Below are 21,477 nucleotides of genomic sequence, written 5' to 3'. Positions count from 1 at the left end.
ACTAATGAGAGTAAAGGTCTGTTCTTCTTCTCGTCTTAAAACTTAGTCCCCCATAGTAGATTCAATCACCAAATAAATGTCCTGATTGGTTAATTTGCCACAGCATTTCTTAGATTTGCCATATTGCTATATTTGAGAAAAAGTTTTCTATGTATGCCATATAGAGAAATGCTGCATCAGCCAAAGGATGACATTTTTGTTTATTCCTAACATGGATTTAAAAATTCTCTGTTTTGTATGTGTCTATGATGTTCTCTAGCAAGTTTCAAGGGCTGCTAACTGTAGCCAATGCATTCATCCCACACTTCATGCACTTTGCCGCTGGATAAAATCCCTTCTTGGCATTTCTTGCCAAGAAGAAAAAGCACATGGCCCATATGGGGATCAAACCCATGACCTTGGCGTTATTAGCACCACGCTCTAACCAACTGAGCAAACCGGCCAAACATAAAAGCATCAGCAAACACAAAAATGCCAAATGTACCTAAAACAGGAGAGCATTCAGTATTTCAAAGATCAGCAATATTGAGTAGAGGAAGACTCTCTAATAATGGGTTCCATGGTGTAATGGTGAGCACTTTGGACTTTGAATCCAGTAATCTGATTTCAAATCTTGGTGGGACCTAACTTTGTTCAATTTCCTTAAAGTTGAATTTTAGGATAGCTTATCTATATTTAAACTTTGTATAAATCCCATCATCTTCAGTGGTTTTTTTACTCCAAACTAATTTTGAAGCTGTTTCAAATCAGTTTTCAACTGGAGAGATGTTTGTCAAACATTTGGAAATAGGAAAAGTTGCAATAAGAATGCAGTGATCCATCACTTGTGCTATGGTTTTAAGATATTCTGGTTTTAAGAATTTTCTTCTTCAGTGTGCACTAATGAGAGTAAAGGTCTGTTCTTCTTCTCGTCTTAAAACTTAGTCCCCCATAGTAGATTCAATCACCAAATAAATGTCCTGATTGGTTAATTTGCCACAGCATTTCTTAGATTTGCCATATTGCTATATTTGAGAAAAAGTTTTCTATGTATGCCATATAGAGAAATGCTGCATCAGCCAAAGGATGACATTTTTGTTTATTCCTAACATGGATTTAAAAATTCTCTGTTTTGTATGTGTCTATGATGTTCTCTTGCAAGTTTCAAGGGCTGCTAACTGTAGCCAATGCATTCATCCCACACTTCATGCACTTTGCCGCTGGATAAAATCCCTTCTTGGCATTTCTTGTAGGACAACAAGAAAAAGCACATGGCCCGTATGGGGATCGAACACATGACCTTGGCGTTATTAGCACCACGCTCTAACCAACTGAGCTAACCGGCCAAACATAAAAGCATCAGCAAACACAAAAATGCCAAATGTACCTAAAACAGGAGAACATTCAGTATTTCAAAGATCAGCAATATTGAGTAGATGAAGACTCTCTAATAATGGGTTCCATGGCGTAATGGTGAGCACTTTGGACTTTGAATCCAGTAATCGGATTTCAAATCTTGGTGGGACCTAACTTTGTTCAATTTCCTTAAAGTTGAATTTTAGGATAGCTTATCTATATTTAAACTTTGTATAAATCCCATCATCTTCAGTGGTTTTTTTACTCCAAACTAATTTTGAAGCTGTTTCAAATCAGTTTTCAACTGGAGAGATGTTTGTCAAACATTTGGAAATAGGAAAAGTTGCAATAAGAATGCAGTGATCCATCACTTGTGCTATGGTTTTAAGATACTCTGGTTTTAAGAATTTTCTTCTTCAGTGTGCACTAATGAGAGTAAAGGTCTGTTCTTCTTCTCTTCTTAAAACTTAGTCCCCCATAGTAGATTCAATCACCAAATAAATGTCCTGATTGATTAATTAGCCTTAGCATTTCTTAGATTTGCCATATTGCTATATTTGAGAAAAAGTTTTCTATGTATGCCATATAGAGAAATGCTGCATCAGCCAAAGGATGACATTTTTGTTTATTCCTAACATGGATTTAAAAATTCTCTGTTTTGTATGTGTCTATGATGTTCTCTAGCAAGTTTCAAGGGCTGCTAACTGTAGCCAATGCATTCATCCCACACTTCATGCACTTTGCCGCTGGATAAAATCCCTTCTTGGCATTTCTTGCCAAGAAGAAAAAGCACATGGCCCATATGGGGATCAAACCCATGACCTTGGCGTTATTAGCACCACGCTCTAACCAACTGAGCAAACCGGCCAAACATAAAAGCATCAGCAAACACAAAAATGCCAAATGTACCTAAAACAGGAGAGCATTCAGTATTTCAAAGATCAGCAATATTGAGTAGAGGAAGACTCTCTAATAATGGGTTCCATGGTGTAATGGTGAGCACTTTGGACTTTGAATCCAGTAATCTGATTTCAAATCTTGGTGGGACCTAACTTTGTTCAATTTCCTTAAAGTTGAATTTTAGGATAGCTTATCTATATTTAAACTTTGTATAAATCCCATCATCTTCAGTGGTTTTTTTACTCCAAACTAATTTTGAAGCTGTTTCAAATCAGTTTTCAACTGGAGAGATGTTTGTCAAACATTTGGAAATAGGAAAAGTTGCAATAAGAATGCAGTGATCCATCACTTGTGCTATGGTTTTAAGATATTCTGGTTTTAAGAATTTTCTTCTTCAGTGTGCACTAATGAGAGTAAAGGTCTGTTCTTCTTCTCGTCTTAAAACTTAGTCCCCCATAGTAGATTCAATCACCAAATAAATGTCCTGATTGGTTAATTTGCCACAGCATTTCTTAGATTTGCCATATTGCTATATTTGAGAAAAAGTTTTCTATGTATGCCATATAGAGAAATGCTGCATCAGCCAAAGGATGACATTTTTGTTTATTCCTAACATGGATTTAAAAATTCTCTGTTTTGTATGTGTCTATGATGTTCTCTAGCAAGTTTCAAGGGCTGCTAACTGTAGCCAATGCATTCATCCCACACTTCATGCACTTTGCCGCTGGATAAAATCCCTTCTTGGCATTTCTTGCCAAGAAGAAAAAGCACATGGCCCATATGGGGATCAAACCCATGACCTTGGCGTTATTAGCACCACGCTCTAACCAACTGAGCAAACCGGCCAAACATAAAAGCATCAGCAAACACAAAAATGCCAAATGTACCTAAAACAGGAGAGCATTCAGTATTTCAAAGATCAGCAATATTGAGTAGAGGAAGACTCTCTAATAATGGGTTCCATGGTGTAATGGTGAGCACTTTGGACTTTGAATCCAGTAATCTGATTTCAAATCTTGGTGGGACCTAACTTTGTTCAATTTCCTTAAAGTTGAATTTTAGGATAGCTTATCTATATTTAAACTTTGTATAAATCCCATCATCTTCAATGGTTTTTTTACTCCAAACTAATTTTGAAGCTGTTTCAAATCAGTTTTCAACTGGAGAGATGTTTGTCAAACATTTGGAAATAGGAAAAGTTGCAATAAGAATGCAGTGATCCATCACTTGTGCTATGGTTTTAAGATATTCTGGTTTTAAGAATTTTCTTCTTCAGTGTGCACTAATGAGAGTAAAGGTCTGTTCTTCTTCTCGTCTTAAAACTTAGTCCCCCATAGTAGATTCAATCACCAAATAAATGTCCTGATTGGTTAATTTGCCACAGCATTTCTTAGATTTGCCATATTGCTATATTTGAGAAAAAGTTTTCTATGTATGCCATATAGAGAAATGCTGCATCAGCCAAAGGATGACATTTTTGTTTATTCCTAACATGGATTTAAAAATTCTCTGTTTTGTATGTGTCTATGATGTTCTCTTGCAAGTTTCAAGGGCTGCTAACTGTAGCCAATGCATTCATCCCACACTTCATGCACTTTGCCGCTGGATAAAATCCCTTCTTGGCATTTCTTGTAGGACAACAAGAAAAAGCACATGGCCCGTATGGGGATCGAACACATGACCTTGGCATTATTAGCACCACGCTCTAACCAACTGAGATAACCGGCCAAACATAAAAGCATCAGCAAACACAAAAATGCCAAATGTACCTAAAACAGGAGAACATTCAGTATTTCAAAGATCAGCAATATTGAGTAGAGGAAGACTCTCTAATAATGGGTTCCATGGTGTAATGGTGAGCACTTTGGACTTTGAATCCAGTATTCTGATTTCAAATCTTGGTGAGACCTAACTTTGTTCAATTTCCTTAAAGTTGAATTTTAGGATAGCTTATCTATATTTAAACTTTGTATAAATCCCATCATCTTCAATGGTTTTTTTACTCCAAACTAATTTTTAAGCTGTTTCAAATCAGTTTTCAACTGGAGAGATGTTTGTCAAACATTTGGAAATAGGAAAAGTTGCAATAAGAATGCAGTGATCCATCACTTGTGCTATGGTTTTAAGATATTCTGGTTTTAAGAATTTTCTTCTTCAGTGTGCACTAATGAGAGTAAAGGTCTGTTCTTCTTCTCTTCTTAAAACTTAGTCCCCCATAGTAGATTCAATCACCAAATAAATGTCCTGATTGATTAATTTGCCACAGCATTTCTTAGATTTGCCATATTGCTATATTTGAGAAAAAGTTTTCTATGTATGCCATATAGAGAAATGCTGCATCAGCCAAAGGATGACATTTTTGTTTATTCCTAACATGGATTTAAAAATTCTCTGTTTTGTATGTGTCTATGATGTTCTCTTGCAAGTTTCAAGGGCTGCTAACTGTTGCCAATGCATTCATCCCACACTTCATGCACTTTGCCGCTGGATAAAATCCCTTCTTGGCATTTCTTGTAGGACAACAAGAAAAAGCACATGGCCCGTATGGGGATCGAACACATGACCTTGGCGTTATTAGCACCACGCTCTAACCAACTGAGCTAACCGGCCAAACATAAAAGCATCAGCAAACACAAAAATGCCAAATGTACCTAAAACAGGAGAACATTCAGTATTTCAAAGATCAGCAATATTGAGTAGATGAAGACTCTCTAATAATGGGTTCCATGGCGTAATGGTGAGCACTTTGGACTTTGAATCCAGTAATCGGATTTCAAATCTTGGTGGGACCTAACTTTGTTCAATTTCCTTAAAGTTGAATTTTAGGATAGCTTATCTATATTTAAACTTTGTATAAATCCCATCATCTTCAGTGGTTTTTTTACTCCAAACTAATTTTGAAGCTGTTTCAAATCAGTTTTCAACTGGAGAGATGTTTGTCAAACATTTGAAAATAGGAAAAGTTGCAATAAGAATGCAGTGATCCATCACTTGTGCTATGGTTTTAAGATATTCTGGTTTTAAGAATTTTCTTCTTCAGTGTGCACTAATGAGAGTAAAGGTCTGTTCTTCTTCTCTTCTTAAAACTTAGTCCCCCATAGTAGATTCAATCACCAAATAAATGTCCTGATTGATTAATTAGCCTTAGCATTTCTTAGATTTGCCATATTGCTATATTTGAGAAAAAGTTTTCTATGTATGCCATATAGAGAAATGCTGCATCAGCCAAAGGATGACATTTTTGTTTATTCCTAACATGGATTTAAAAATTCTCTGTTTTGTATGTGTCTATGATGTTCTCTAGCAAGTTTCAAGGGCTGCTAACTGTAGCCAATGCATTCATCCCACACTTCATGCACTTTGCCGCTGGATAAAATCCCTTCTTGGCATTTCTTGCCAAGAAGAAAAAGCACATGGCCCATATGGGGATCAAACCCATGACCTTGGCGTTATTAGCACCACGCTCTAACCAACTGAGCAAACTGGCCAAACATAAAAGCAACAGCAAACACAAAAATGCCAAATGTACCTAAAACAGGAGAGCATTCAGTATTTCAAAGATCAGCAATATTGAGTAGAGGAAGACTCTCTAATAATGGGTTCCATGGTGTAATGGTGAGCACTTTGGACTTTGAATCCAGTAATCTGATTTCAAATCTTGGTGGGACCTAACTTTGTTCAATTTCCTTAAAGTTGAATTTTAGGATAGCTTATCTATATTTAAACTTTGTATAAATCCCATCATCTTCAGTGGTTTTTTTACTCCAAACTAATTTTGAAGCTGTTTCAAATCAGTTTTCAACTGGAGAGATGTTTGTCAAACATTTGGAAATAGGAAAAGTTGCAATAAGAATGCAGTGATCCATCACTTGTGCTATGGTTTTAAGATATTCTGGTTTTAAGAATTTTCTTCTTCAGTGTGCACTAATGAGAGTAAAGGTCTGTTCTTCTTCTCGTCTTAAAACTTAGTCCCCCATAGTAGATTCAATCACCAAATAAATGTCCTGATTGGTTAATTTGCCACAGCATTTCTTAGATTTGCCATATTGCTATATTTGAGAAAAAGTTTTCTATGTATGCCATATAGAGAAATGCTGCATCAGCCAAAGGATGACATTTTTGTTTATTCCTAACATGGATTTAAAAATTCTCTGTTTTGTATGTGTCTATGATGTTCTCTTGCAAGTTTCAAGGGCTGCTAACTGTAGCCAATGCATTCATCCCACACTTCATGCACTTTGCCGCTGGATAAAATCCCTTCTTGGCATTTCTTGTAGGACAACAAGAAAAAGCACATGGCCCGTATGGGGATCGAACACATGACCTTGGCGTTATTAGCACCACGCTCTAACCAACTGAGCTAACCGGCCAAACATAAAAGCATCAGCAAACACAAAAATGCCAAATGTACCTAAAACAGGAGAACATTCAGTATTTCAAAGATCAGCAATATTGAGTAGATGAAGACTCTCTAATAATGGGTTCCATGGCGTAATGGTGAGCACTTTGGACTTTGAATCCAGTAATCGGATTTCAAATCTTGGTGGGACCTAACTTTGTTCAATTTCCTTAAAGTTGAATTTTAGGATAGCTTATCTATATTTAAACTTTGTATAAATCCCATCATCTTCAGTGGTTTTTTTACTCCAAACTAATTTTGAAGCTGTTTCAAATCAGTTTTCAACTGGAGAGATGTTTGTCAAACATTTGGAAATAGGAAAAGTTGCAATAAGAATGCAGTGATCCATCACTTGTGCTATGGTTTTAAGATACTCTGGTTTTAAGAATTTTCTTCTTCAGTGTGCACTAATGAGAGTAAAGGTCTGTTCTTCTTCTCTTCTTAAAACTTAGTCCCCCATAGTAGATTCAATCACCAAATAAATGTCCTGATTGATTAATTAGCCTTAGCATTTCTTAGATTTGCCATATTGCTATATTTGAGAAAAAGTTTTCTATGTATGCCATATAGAGAAATGCTGCATCAGCCAAAGGATGACATTTTTGTTTATTCCTAACATGGATTTAAAAATTCTCTGTTTTGTATGTGTCTATGATGTTCTCTAGCAAGTTTCAAGGGCTGCTAACTGTAGCCAATGCATTCATCCCACACTTCATGCACTTTGCCGCTGGATAAAATCCCTTCTTGGCATTTCTTGCCAAGAAGAAAAAGCACATGGCCCATATGGGGATCAAACCCATGACCTTGGCGTTATTAGCACCACGCTCTAACCAACTGAGCAAACCGGCCAAACATAAAAGCATCAGCAAACACAAAAATGCCAAATGTACCTAAAACAGGAGAGCATTCAGTATTTCAAAGATCAGCAATATTGAGTAGAGGAAGACTCTCTAATAATGGGTTCCATGGTGTAATGGTGAGCACTTTGGACTTTGAATCCAGTAATCTGATTTCAAATCTTGGTGGGACCTAACTTTGTTCAATTTCCTTAAAGTTGAATTTTAGGATAGCTTATCTATATTTAAACTTTGTATAAATCCCATCATCTTCAGTGGTTTTTTTACTCCAAACTAATTTTGAAGCTGTTTCAAATCAGTTTTCAACTGGAGAGATGTTTGTCAAACATTTGGAAATAGGAAAAGTTGCAATAAGAATGCAGTGATCCATCACTTGTGCTATGGTTTTAAGATATTCTGGTTTTAAGAATTTTCTTCTTCAGTGTGCACTAATGAGAGTAAAGGTCTGTTCTTCTTCTTGTCTTAAAACTTAGTCCCCCATAGTAGATTCAATCACCAAATAAATGTCCTGATTGGTTAATTTGCCACAGCATTTCTTAGATTTGCCATATTGCTATATTTGAGAAAAAGTTTTCTATGTATGCCATATAGAGAAATGCTGCATCAGCCAAAGGATGACATTTTTGTTTATTCCTAACATGGATTTAAAAATTCTCTGTTTTGTATGTGTCTATGATGTTCTCTAGCAAGTTTCAAGGGCTGCTAACTGTAGCCAATGCATTCATCCCACACTTCATGCACTTTGCCGCTGGATAAAATCCCTTCTTGGCATTTCTTGCCAAGAAGAAAAAGCACATGGCCCATATGGGGATCAAACCCATGACCTTGGCGTTATTAGCACCACGCTCTAACCAACTGAGCAAACCGGCCAAACATAAAAGCATCAGCAAACACAAAAATGCCAAATGTACCTAAAACAGGAGAGCATTCAGTATTTCAAAGATCAGCAATATTGAGTAGAGGAAGACTCTCTAATAATGGGTTCCATGGTGTAATGGTGAGCACTTTGGACTTTGAATCCAGTAATCTGATTTCAAATCTTGGTGGGACCTAACTTTGTTCAATTTCCTTAAAGTTGAATTTTAGGATAGCTTATCTATATTTAAACTTTGTATAAATCCCATCATCTTCAGTGGTTTTTTTACTCCAAACTAATTTTGAAGCTGTTTCAAATCAGTTTTCAACTGGAGAGATGTTTGTCAAACATTTGGAAATAGGAAAAGTTGCAATAAGAATGCAGTGATCCATCACTTGTGCTATGGTTTTAAGATATTCTGGTTTTAAGAATTTTCTTCTTCAGTGTGCACTAATGAGAGTAAAGGTCTGTTCTTCTTCTCGTCTTAAAACTTAGTCCCCCATAGTAGATTCAATCACCAAATAAATGTCCTGATTGGTTAATTTGCCACAGCATTTCTTAGATTTGCCATATTGCTATATTTGAGAAAAAGTTTTCTATGTATGCCATATAGAGAAATGCTGCATCAGCCAAAGGATGACATTTTTGTTTATTCCTAACATGGATTTAAAAATTCTCTGTTTTGTATGTGTCTATGATGTTCTCTTGCAAGTTTCAAGGGCTGCTAACTGTAGCCAATGCATTCATCCCACACTTCATGCACTTTGCCGCTGGATAAAATCCCTTCTTGGCATTTCTTGTAGGACAACAAGAAAAAGCACATGGCCCGTATGGGGATCGAACACATGACCTTGGCATTATTAGCACCACGCTCTAACCAACTGAGATAACCGGCCAAACATAAAAGCATCAGCAAACACAAAAATGCCAAATGTACCTAAAACAGGAGAACATTCAGTATTTCAAAGATCAGCAATATTGAGTAGAGGAAGACTCTCTAATAATGGGTTCCATGGTGTAATGGTGAGCACTTTGGACTTTGAATCCAGTATTCTGATTTCAAATCTTGGTGAGACCTAACTTTGTTCAATTTCCTTAAAGTTGAATTTTAGGATAGCTTATCTATATTTAAACTTTGTATAAATCCCATCATCTTCAATGGTTTTTTTACTCCAAACTAATTTTTAAGCTGTTTCAAATCAGTTTTCAACTGGAGAGATGTTTGTCAAACATTTGGAAATAGGAAAAGTTGCAATAAGAATGCAGTGATCCATCACTTGTGCTATGGTTTTAAGATATTCTGGTTTTAAGAATTTTCTTCTTCAGTGTGCACTAATGAGAGTAAAGGTCTGTTCTTCTTCTCTTCTTAAAACTTAGTCCCCCATAGTAGATTCAATCACCAAATAAATGTCCTGATTGATTAATTTGCCACAGCATTTCTTAGATTTGCCATATTGCTATATTTGAGAAAAAGTTTTCTATGTATGCCATATAGAGAAATGCTGCATCAGCCAAAGGATGACATTTTTGTTTATTCCTAACATGGATTTAAAAATTCTCTGTTTTGTATGTGTCTATGATGTTCTCTTGCAAGTTTCAAGGGCTGCTAACTGTTGCCAATGCATTCATCCCACACTTCATGCACTTTGCCGCTGGATAAAATCCCTTCTTGGCATTTCTTGTAGGACAACAAGAAAAAGCACATGGCCCGTATGGGGATCGAACACATGACCTTGGCGTTATTAGCACCACGCTCTAACCAACTGAGCTAACCGGCCAAACATAAAAGCATCAGCAAACACAAAAATGCCAAATGTACCTAAAACAGGAGAACATTCAGTATTTCAAAGATCAGCAATATTGAGTAGATGAAGACTCTCTAATAATGGGTTCCATGGTGTAATGGTGAGCACTTTGGACTTTGAATCCAGTATTCTGATTTCAAATCTTGGTGAGACCTAACTTTGTTCAATTTCCTTAAAGTTGAATTTTAGGATAGCTTATCTATATTTAAACTTTGTATAAATCCCATTATCTTCAATGGTTTTTTTACTCCAAACTAATTTTTAAGCTGTTTCAAATCAGTTTTCAACTGGAGAGATGTTTGTCAAACATTTGGAAATAGGAAAAGTTGCAATAAGAATGCAGTGATCCATCACTTGTGCTATGGTTTTAAGATATTCTGGTTTTAAGAATTTTCTTCTTCAGTGTGCACTAATGAGAGTAAAGGTCTGTTCTTCTTCTCTTCTTAAAACTTAGTCCCCCATAGTAGATTCAATCACCAAATAAATGTCCTGATTGATTAATTTGCCATAGCATTTCTTAGATTTGCCATATTGCTATATTTGAGAAAAAGTTTTCTATGTATGAAATATAGAGAAATGCTGCATCAGCCAAAGGATGACATTTTTGTTTATTCCTAACATGGATTTAAAAATTCTCTGTTTTGTATGTGTCTATGATGTTCTCTTGCAAGTTTCAAGGGCTGCTAACTGTAGCCAATGCATTCATCCCACACTTCATGCACTTTGCCGCTGGATAAAATCCCTTTTTGGCATTTCTTGCCAAGAAGAAAAAGCACATGGCCCATATGGGGATCAAACCGATGACCTTGGCGTTATTAGCACCACGCTCTAACCAACTGAGCAAACCAGCCAAACATAAAAGCATCAGCAAACACAAAAATGCCAAATGTACCTAAAACAGGAGAGCACTCAGTATTTCAAAGATCAGCAATATTGAGTAGAGGAAGGCTCTCTAATAATGGGTTCCATGGTGTAATGGTGAGCACTTTGGACTTTGAATCCAGTAATCTGATTTCAAATCTTGGTGGGACCTAACTTTGTTCAATTTCCTTAAAGTTGAATTTTAGGATAGCTTATCTATATTTAAACTTTGTATAAATCCCTTCATCTTCAGTGGTTTTTTTACTCCAAACTAATTTTGAAGCTGTTTCAAATCAGTTTTCAACTGGAGAGATGTTTGTCAAACATTTGGAAATAGGAAAAGTTGCAATAAGAAAGCAGTGATCCATCACTTGTGCTATGGTTTTAAGATATTCTGGTTTTAAGAATTTTCTTCTTCAGTGTGCACTAATGAGAGTAAAGGTCTGTTCTTCTTCTCGTCTTAAAACTTAGTCCCCCATAGTAGATTCAATCACCAAATTAATGTCCTGATTGATTAATTTGCCACAGCATTTCTTAGATTTGCCATATTGCTATATTTGAGAAAAGGTTTTCTATGTATGCCATATAGAGAAATGCTGCATCAGCCAAAGGATGACATTTTTGTTTATTCCTAACATGGATTTAAAAATTCTCTGTTTTGTATGTGTCTATGATGTTCTCTTGCAAGTTTCAAGGGCTGCTAACTGTAGCCAATGCATTCATCCCACACTTCATGCACTTTGCCGCTGGATAAAATCCCTTCTTGGCATTTCTTGTAGGACAACAAGAAAAAGCACATGGCCCATATGGGGATCGAACACATGACCTTGGCATTATTAGCACCACGCTCTAACCAACTGAGCTAACCGGCCAAACATAAAAGCATCAGCAAACACAAAAATGCCAAATGTACCTAAAACAGGAGAACATTCAGTATTTCAAAGATCAGCAATATTGAGTAGAGGAAGACTCTCTAATAATGGGTTCCATGGTGTAATGGTGAGCACTTTGGACTTTGAATCCAGTATTCTGATTTCAAATCTTGGTGAGACCTAACTTTGTTCAATTTCCTTAAAGTTGAATTTTAGGATAGCTTATCTATATTTAAACTTTGTATAAATCCCATCATCTTCAGTGGTTTCTTTACTCCAAACTAATTTTGAAACTGTTTCAAATCAGTTTTCAACTGGAGAGATGTTTGTCAAACATTTGGAAATAGGAAAAGTTGCAATAAGAATGCAGTGATCCATCACTTGTGCTATGGTTTTAAGATATTCTGGTTTTAAGAATTTTCTTCTTCAGTGTGCACTAATGAGAGTAAAGGTCTGTTCTTCTTCTCGTCTTAAAACTTAGTCCCCCATAGTATTTTCAATCACCAAATAAATGTCCTGATTGATTAATTTGCCACAGCATTTCTTAGATTTGCCATATTGCTATATTTGAGAAAAAGTTTTCTATGTATGCCATATAGAGAAATGCTGCATCAGCCAAAGGATGACATTTTTGTTTATTCCTAACATGGATTTAAAAATTCTCTGTTTTGTATGTGTCTATGATGTTCTCTTGCAAGTTTCAAGGGCTGCTAACTGTAGCCAATGCATTCATCCCACACTTCATGCACTTTGCCGCTGGATAAAATCCCTTCTTGGCATTTCTTGTAGGACAACAAGAAAAAGCACATGGCCCGTATGGGGATCGAACACATGACATTGGCGTTATTAGCACCACACTCTAACCAACTGAGCTAACCGACCAAACATAAAAGCATCAGCAAACACAAAAATGCCAAATGTACCTAAAACAGGAGAACATTCAGTATTTCAAAGATCAGCAATATTGAGTAGAGGAAGACTCTCTAATAATGGGTTCCATGGTGTAATGGTGAGCACTTTGGACTTTGAATCCAGTATTCTGATTTCAAATCTTGGTGAGACCTAACTTTGTTCAATTTCCTTAAAGTTGAATTTTAGGATAGCTTATCTATATTTAAACTTTGTATAAATCCCATCATCTTCAATGGTTTTTTTACTCCAAACTAATTTTTAAGCTGTTTCAAATCAGTTTTCAACTGGAGAGATGTTTGTCAAACATTTGGAAATAGGAAAAGTTGCAATAAGAATGCAGTGATCCATCACTTGTGCTATGGTTTTAAGATATTCTGGTTTTAAGAATTTTCTTCTTCAGTGTGCACTAATGAGAGTAAAGGTCTGTTCTTCTTCTCTTCTTAAAACTTAGTCCCCCATAGTAGATTCAATCACCAAATAAATGTCCTGATTGATTAATTTGCCATAGCATTTCTTAGATTTGCCATATTGCTATATTTGAGAAAAAGTTTTCTATGTATGCCATATAGAGAAATGCTGCATCAGCCAAAGGATGACATTTTTGTTTATTCCTAACATGGATTTAAAATTTCTCTGTTTTGTATGTGTCTATGATGTTCTCTTGCAAGTTTCAAGGGCTGCTAACTGTAGCCAATGCATTCATCCCACACTTCATGCACTTTGCCGCTGGATAAAATCCCTTCTTGGCATTTCTTGTAGGACAACAAGAAAAAGCACATGGCCCATATGGGGATCGAACACATGACCTTGGCATTATTAGCACCACGCTCTAACCAACTGAGCTAACCGGCCAAACTTAAAAGCATCAGCAAACACAAAAATGCCAAATGTACCTAAAACAGGAGAACATTCAGTATTTCAAAGATCAGCAATATTGAGTAGAGGAAGACTCTCTAATAATGGGTTCCATGGTGTAATGGTGAGCACTTTGGACTTTGAATCCAGTATTCTGATTTCAAATCTTGGTGAGACCTAACTTTGTTCAATTTCCTTAAAGTTGAATTTTAGGATAGCTTATCTATATTTAAACTTTGTATAAATCCCATCATCTTCAGTGGTTTCTTTACTCCAAACTAATTTTGAAACTGTTTCAAATCAGTTTTCAACTGGAGAGATGTTTGTCAAACATTTGGAAATAGGAAAAGTTGCAATAAGAATGCAGTGATCCATCACTTGTGCTATGGTTTTAAGATATTCTGGTTTTAAGAATTTTCTTCTTCAGTGTGCACTAATGAGAGTAAAGGTCTGTTCTTCTTCTCGTCTTAAAACTTAGTCCCCCATAGTAGATTCAATCACCAAATAAATGTCCTGATTGATTAATTTGCCACAGCATTTCTTAGATTTGCCATATTGCTATATTTGAGAAAAAGTTTTCTATGTATGCCATATAGAGAAATGCTGCATCAGCCAAAGGATGACATTTTTGTTTATTCCTAACATGGATTTAAAAATTCTCTGTTTTGTATGTGTCTATGATGTTCTCTTGCAAGTTTCAAGGGCTGCTAACTGTAGCCAATGCATTCATCCCACACTTCATGCACTTTGCCGCTGGATAAAATCCCTTCTTGGCATTTCTTGTAGGACAACAAGAAAAAGCACATGGCCCGTATGGGGATCGAACACATGACATTGGCATTATTAGCACCACGCTCTAACCAACTGAGCTAACCGACCAAACATAAAAGCATCAGCAAACACAAAAATGCCAAATGTACCTAAAACAGGAGAACATTCAGTATTTCAAAGATCAGCAATATTGAGTAGAGGAAGACTCTCTAATAATGGGTTCCATGGTGTAATGGTGAGCACTTTGGACTTTGAATCCAGTATTCTGATTTCAAATCTTGGTGAGACCTAACTTTGTTCAATTTCCTTAAAGTTGAATTTTAGGATAGCTTATCTATATTTAAACTTTGTATAAATCCCATCATCTTCAATGGTTTTTTTACTCCAAACTAATTTTTAAGCTGTTTCAAATCAGTTTTCAACTGGAGAGATGTTTGTCAAACATTTGGAAATAGGAAAAGTTGCAATAAGAATGCAGTGATCCATCACTTGTGCTATGGTTTTAAGATATTCTGGTTTTAAGAATTTTCTTCTTCAGTGTGCACTAATGAGAGTAAAGGTCTGTTCTTCTTCTCTTCTTAAAACTTAGTCCCCCATAGTAGATTCAATCACCAAATAAATGTCCTGATTGATTAATTAGCCTTAGCATTTCTTAGATTTGCCATATTGCTATATTTGAGAAAAAGTTTTCTATGTATGCCATATAGAGAAATGCTGCATCAGCCAAAGGATGACATTTTTGTTTATTCCTAACATGGATTTAAAATTTCTCTGTTTTGTATGTGTCTATGATGTTCTCTTGCAAGTTTCAAGGGCTGCTAACTGTAGCCAATGCATTCATCCCACACTTCATGCACTTTGCCGCTGGATAAAATCCCTTCTTGGCATTTCTTGTAGGACAACAAGAAAAAGCACATGGCCCGTATGGGGATCGAACACATGACCTTGGCGTTATTAGCACCACGCTCTAACCAACTGAGCTAACCGGCCAAACATAAAAGCATCAGCAAACACAAAAATGCCAAATGTACCTAAAACAGGAGAACATTCAGTATTTCAAAGATCAGCAATATTGAGTAGATGAAGACTCTCTAATAATGGGTTCCATGGCGTAATGGTGAGCACTTTGGACTTTGAATCCAGTAATCGGATTTCAAATCTTGGTGGGACCTAACTTTGTTCAATTTCCTTAAAGTTGAATTTTAGGATAGCTTATCTATATTTAAACTTTGTATAAATCCCATCATCTTCAGTGGTTTTTTTACTCCAAACTAATTTTGAAGCTGTTTCAAATCAGTTTTCAACTGGAGAGATGTTTGTCAAACATTTGGAAATAGGAAAAGTTGCAATAAGAATGCAGTGATCCATCACTTGTGCTATGGTTTTAAGATACTCTGGTTTTAAGAATTTTCTTCTTCAGTGTGCACTAATGAGAGTAAAGGTCTGTTCTTCTTCTCTTCTTAAAACTTAGTCCCCCATAGTAGATTCAATCACCAAATAAATGTCCTGATTGATTAATTAGCCTTAGCATTTCTTAGATTTGCCATATTGCTATATTTGAGAAAAAGTTTTCTATGTATGCCATATAGAGAAATGCTGCATCAGCCAAAGGATGACATTTTTGTTTATTCCTAACATGGATTTAAAAATTCTCTGTTTTGTATGTGTCTATGATGTTCTCTAGCAAGTTTCAAGGGCTGCTAACTGTAGCCAATGCATTCATCCCACACTTCATGCACTTTGCCGCTGGATAAAATCCCTTCTTGGCATTTCTTGCCAAGAAGAAAAAGCACATGGCCCATATGGGGATCAAACCCATGACCTTGGCGTTATTAGCACCACGCTCTAACCAACTGAGCAAACCGGCCAAACATAAAAGCATCAGCAAACACAAAAATGCCAAATGTACCTAAAACAGGAGAGCATTCAGTATTTCAAAGATCAGCAATATTGAGTAGAGGAAGACTCTCTAATAATGGGTTCCATGGTGTAATGGTGAGCACTTTGGACTTTGAATCCAGTAATCTGATTTCAAATCTTGGTGGGACCTAACTTTGTTCAATTTCCTTAAAGTTGAATTTTAGGATAGCTTATCTATATTTAAACTTTGTATAAATCCCATCATCTTCAGTGGTTTTTTTACTCCAAACTAATTTTGAAGCTGTTTCAAATCAGTTTTCAACTGGAGAGATGTTTGTCAAACATTTGGAAATAGGAAAAGTTGCAATAAGAATGCAGTGATCCATCACTTGTGCTATGGTTTTAAGATATTCTGGTTTTAAGAATTTTCTTCTTCAGTGTGCACTAATGAGAGTAAAGGTCTGTTCTTCTTCTCGTCTTAAAACTTAGTCCCCCATAGTAGATTCAATCACCAAATAAATGTCCTGATTGGTTAATTTGCCACAGCATTTCTTAGATTTGCCATATTGCTATATTTGAGAAAAAGTTTTCTATGTATGCCATATAGAGAAATGCTGCATCAGCCAAAGGATGACATTTTTGTTTATTCCTAACATGGATTTAAAAATTCTCTGTTTTGTATGTGTCTATGATGTTCTCTAGCAAGTTTCAAGGGCTGCTAACTGTAGCCAATGCATTCATCCCACACTTCATGCACTTTGCCGCTGGATAAAATCCCTTCTTGGCATTTCTTGCCAAGAAGAAAAAGCACATGGCCCATATGGGGATCAAACCCATGACCTTGGCGTTATTAGCACCACGCTCTAACCAACTGAGCAAACCGGCCAAACATAAAAGCATCAGCAAACACAAAAATGCCAAATGTACCTAAAACAGGAGAGCATTCAGTATTTCAAAGATCAGCAATATTGAGTAGAGGAAGACTCTCTAATAATGGGTTCCATGGTGTAATGGTGAGCACTTTGGACTTTGAATCCAGTAATCTGATTTCAAATCTTGGTGGGACCTAACTTTGTTCAATTTCCTTAAAGTTGAATTTTAGGATAGCTTATCTATATTTAAACTTTGTATAAATCCCATCATCTTCAGTGGTTTTTTTACTCCAAACTAATTTTGAAGCTGTTTCAAATCAGTTTTCAACTGGAGAGATGTTTGTCAAACATTTGGAAATAGGAAAAGTTGCAATAAGAATGCAGTGATCCATCACTTGTGCTATTGTTTTAAGATATTCTGGTTTTAAGAATTTTCTTCTTCAGTGTGCACTAATGAGAGTAAAGGTCTGTTCTTCTTCTCGTCTTAAAACTTAGTCCCCCATAGTAGATTCAATCACCAAATAAATGTCCTGATTGGTTAATTTGCCACAGCATTTCTTAGATTTGCCATATTGCTATATTTGAGAAAAAGTTTTCTATGTATGCCATATAGAGAAATGCTGCATCAGCCAAAGGATGACATTTTTGTTTATTCCTAACATGGATTTAAAAATTCTCTGTTTTGTATGTGTCTATGATGTTCTCTTGCAAGTTTCAAGGGCTGCTAACTGTAGCCAATGCATTCATCCCACACTTCATGCACTTTGCCGCTGGATAAAATCCCTTCTTGGCATTTCTTGTAGGACAACAAGAAAAAGCACATGGCCCGTATGGGGATCGAACACATGACCTTGGCATTATTAGCACCACGCTCTAACCAACTGAGATAACCGGCCAAACATAAAAGCATCAGCAAACACAAAAATGCCAAATGTACCTAAAACAGGAGAACATTCAGTATTTCAAAGATCAGCAATATTGAGTAGAGGAAGACTCTCTAATAATGGGTTCCATGGTGTAATGGTGAGCACTTTGGACTTTGAATCCAGTATTCTGATTTCAAATCTTGGTGAGACCTAACTTTGTTCAATTTCCTTTAAGTTGAATTTTAGGATAGCTTATCTATATTTAAACTTTGTATAAATCCCATCATCTTCAATGGTTTTTTTACTCCAAACTAATTTTTAAGCTGTTTCAAATCAGTTTTCAACTGGAGAGATGTTTGTCAAACATTTGGAAATAGGAAAAGTTGCAATAAGAATGCAGTGATCCATCACTTGTGCTATGGTTTTAAGATATTCTGGTTTTAAGAATTTTCTTCTTCAGTGTGCACTAATGAGAGTAAAGGTCTGTTCTTCTTCTCTTCTTAAAACTTAGTCCCCCATAGTAGATTCAATCACCAAATAAATGTCCTGATTGATTAATTTGCCACAGCATTTCTTAGATTTGCCATATTGCTATATTTGAGAAAAAGTTTTCTATGTATGCCATATAGAGAAATGCTGCATCAGCCAAAGGATGACATTTTTGTTTATTCCTAACATGGATTTAAAAATTCTCTGTTTTGTATGTGTCTATGATGTTCTCTTGCAAGTTTCAAGGGCTGCTAACTGTTGCCAATGCATTCATCCCACACTTCATGCACTTTGCCGCTGGATAAAATCCCTTCTTGGCATTTCTTGTAGGACAACAAGAAAAAGCACATGGCCCGTATGGGGATCGAACACATGACCTTGGCGTTATTAGCACCACGCTCTAACCAACTGAGCTAACCGGCCAAACATAAAAGCATCAGCAAACACAAAAATGCCAAATGTACCTAAAACAGGAGAACATTCAGTATTTCAAAGATCAGCAATATTGAGTAGATGAAGACTCTCTAATAATGGGTTCCATGGTGTAATGGTGAGCACTTTGGACTTTGAATCCAGTATTCTGATTTCAAATCTTGGTGAGACCTAACTTTGTTCAATTTCCTTAAAGTTGAATTTTAGGATAGCTTATCTATATTTAAACTTTGTATAAATCCCATTATCTTCAATGGTTTTTTTACTCCAAACTAATTTTTAAGCTGTTTCAAATCAGTTTTCAACTGGAGAGATGTTTGTCAAACATTTGGAAATAGGAAAAGTTGCAATAAGAATGCAGTGATCCATCACTTGTGCTATGGTTTTAAGATATTCTGGTTTTAAGAATTTTCTTCTTCAGTGTGCACTAATGAGAGTAAAGGTCTGTTCTTCTTCTCTTCTTAAAACTTAGTCCCCCATAGTAGATTCAATCACCAAATAAATGTCCTGATTGATTAATTTGCCATAGCATTTCTTAGATTTGCCATATTGCTATATTTGAGAAAAAGTTTTCTATGTATGAAATATAGAGAAATGCTGCATCAGCCAAAGGATGACATTTTTGTTTATTCCTAACATGGATTTAAAAATTCTCTGTTTTGTATGTGTCTATGATGTTCTCTTGCAAGTTTCAAGGGCTGCTAACTGTAGCCAATGCATTCATCCCACACTTCATGCACTTTGCCGCTGGATAAAATCCCTTTTTGGCATTTCTTGCCAAGAAGAAAAAGCACATGGCCCATATGGGGATCAAACCGATGACCTTGGCGTTATTAGCACCACGCTCTAACCAACTGAGCAAACCAGCCAAACATAAAAGCATCAGCAAACACAAAAATGCCAAATGTACCTAAAACAGGAGAGCACTCAGTATTTCAAAGATCAGCAATATTGAGTAGAGGAAGGCTCTCTAATAATGGGTTCCATGGTGTAATGGTGAGCACTTTGGACTTTGAATCCAGTAATCTGATTTCAAATCTTGGTGGGACCTAACTTTGTTCAATTTCCTTAAAGTTGAATTTTAGGATAGCTTATCTATATTTAAACTTTGTATAAATCCCTTCATCTTCAGTGGTTTTTTTACTCCAAACTAATTTTGAAGCTGTTTCAAATCAGTTTTCAACTGGAGAGATGTTTGTCAAACATTTGGAAATAGGAAAAGTTGCAATAAGAAAGCAGTGATCCATCACTTGTGCTATGGTTTTAAGATATTCTGGTTTTAAGAATTTTCTTCTTCAGTGTGCACTAATGAGAGTAAAGGTCTGTTCTTCTTCTCGTCTTAAAACTTAGTCCCCCATAGTAGATTCAATCACCAAATTAATGTCCTGATTGATTAATTTGCCACAGCATTTCTTAGATTTGCCATATTGCTATATTTGAGAAAAGGTTTTCTATGTATGCCATATAGAGAAATGCTGCATCAGCCAAAGGATGACATTTTTGTTTATTCCTAACATGGATTTAAAAATTCTCTGTTTTGTATGTGTCTATGATGTTCTCTTGCAAGTTTCAAGGGCTGCTAACTGTAGCCAATGCATTCATCCCACACTTCATGCACTTTGCCGCTGGATAAAATCCCTTCTTGGCATTTCTTGTAGGACAACAAGAAAAAGCACATGGCCCATATGGGGATCGAACACATGACCTTGGCATTATTAGCACCACGCTCTAACCAACTGAGCTAACCGGCCAAACATAAAAGCATCAGCAAACACAAAAATGCCAAATGTACCTAAAACAGGAGAACATTCAGTATTTCAAAGATCAGCAATATTGAGTAGAGGAAGACTCTCTAATAATGGGTTCCATGGTGTAATGGTGAGCACTTTGGACTTTGAATCCAGTAATCTGATTTCAAATCTTGGTGGGACCTAACTTTGTTCAATTTCCTTAAAGTTGAATTTTAGGATAGCTTATCTATATTTAAACTTTGTATAAATCCCATCATCTTCAGTGGTTTTTTTACTCCAAACTAATTTTGAAGCTGTTTCAAATCAGTTTTCAACTGGAGAGATGTTTGTCAAACATTTGGAAATAGGAAAAGTTGCAATAAGAATGCAGTGATCCATCACTTGTGCTATGGTTTTAAGATATTCTGGTTTTAAGAATTTTCTTCTTCAGTGTGCACTAATGAGAGTAAAGGTCTGTTCTTCTTCTCGTCTTAAAACTTAGTCCCCCATAGTAGATTCAATCACCAAATAAATGTCCTGATTGGTTAATTTGCCACAGCATTTCTTAGATTTGCCATATTGCTATATTTGAGAAAAGGTTTTCTATGTATGCCATATAGAGAAATGCTGCATCAGCCAAAGGATGACATTTTTGTTTATTCCTAACATGGATTTAAAAATTCTCTGTTTTGTATGTGTCTATGATGTTCTCTTGCAAGTTTCAAGGGCTGCTAACTGTAGCCAATGCATTCATCCCACACTTCATGCACTTTGCCGCTGGATAAAATCCCTTCTTGGCATTTCT

General features: G+C 36.0%; 6 non-coding genes across 6 annotated transcripts; all 6 read right to left on the bottom strand.

The window, feature by feature from the left end:
* Window positions 1-1,251: 1,251 nt before the first annotated feature.
* Window positions 1,252-1,325, bottom strand: TRNAI-AAU (transfer RNA isoleucine (anticodon AAU)). The gene has a single exon. It is a non-coding gene; the product is annotated as a tRNA-Ile (tRNA).
* A 3,446-nt stretch (window positions 1,326-4,771) lies between these two features.
* On the bottom strand, window positions 4,772-4,845 carry TRNAI-AAU (transfer RNA isoleucine (anticodon AAU)). Its single transcript has one exon. It is a non-coding gene; the product is annotated as a tRNA-Ile (tRNA).
* Window positions 4,846-6,531: 1,686 nt separating this feature from the next.
* On the bottom strand, window positions 6,532-6,605 carry TRNAI-AAU (transfer RNA isoleucine (anticodon AAU)). Its single transcript has one exon. It is a non-coding gene; the product is annotated as a tRNA-Ile (tRNA).
* Window positions 6,606-10,051: 3,446 nt separating this feature from the next.
* Window positions 10,052-10,125, bottom strand: TRNAI-AAU (transfer RNA isoleucine (anticodon AAU)). The gene has a single exon. It is a non-coding gene; the product is annotated as a tRNA-Ile (tRNA).
* A 5,214-nt stretch (window positions 10,126-15,339) lies between these two features.
* Window positions 15,340-15,413, bottom strand: TRNAI-AAU (transfer RNA isoleucine (anticodon AAU)). The gene has a single exon. It is a non-coding gene; the product is annotated as a tRNA-Ile (tRNA).
* A 3,446-nt stretch (window positions 15,414-18,859) lies between these two features.
* On the bottom strand, window positions 18,860-18,933 carry TRNAI-AAU (transfer RNA isoleucine (anticodon AAU)). Its single transcript has one exon. It is a non-coding gene; the product is annotated as a tRNA-Ile (tRNA).
* Between the last annotated feature and the right edge of the window lie 2,544 nt (window positions 18,934-21,477).

Source organism: Taudactylus pleione, unplaced genomic scaffold, assembly GCF_031769625.1.
Source record: "Taudactylus pleione unplaced genomic scaffold, aTauple2 ptg003615l, whole genome shotgun sequence".
Taxonomy (NCBI): domain Eukaryota; kingdom Metazoa; phylum Chordata; class Amphibia; order Anura; family Myobatrachidae; genus Taudactylus; species Taudactylus pleione.
Note: the sequence above shows the minus strand (reverse complement) of the source record. Positions and strands in the feature narration are given on the sequence as shown.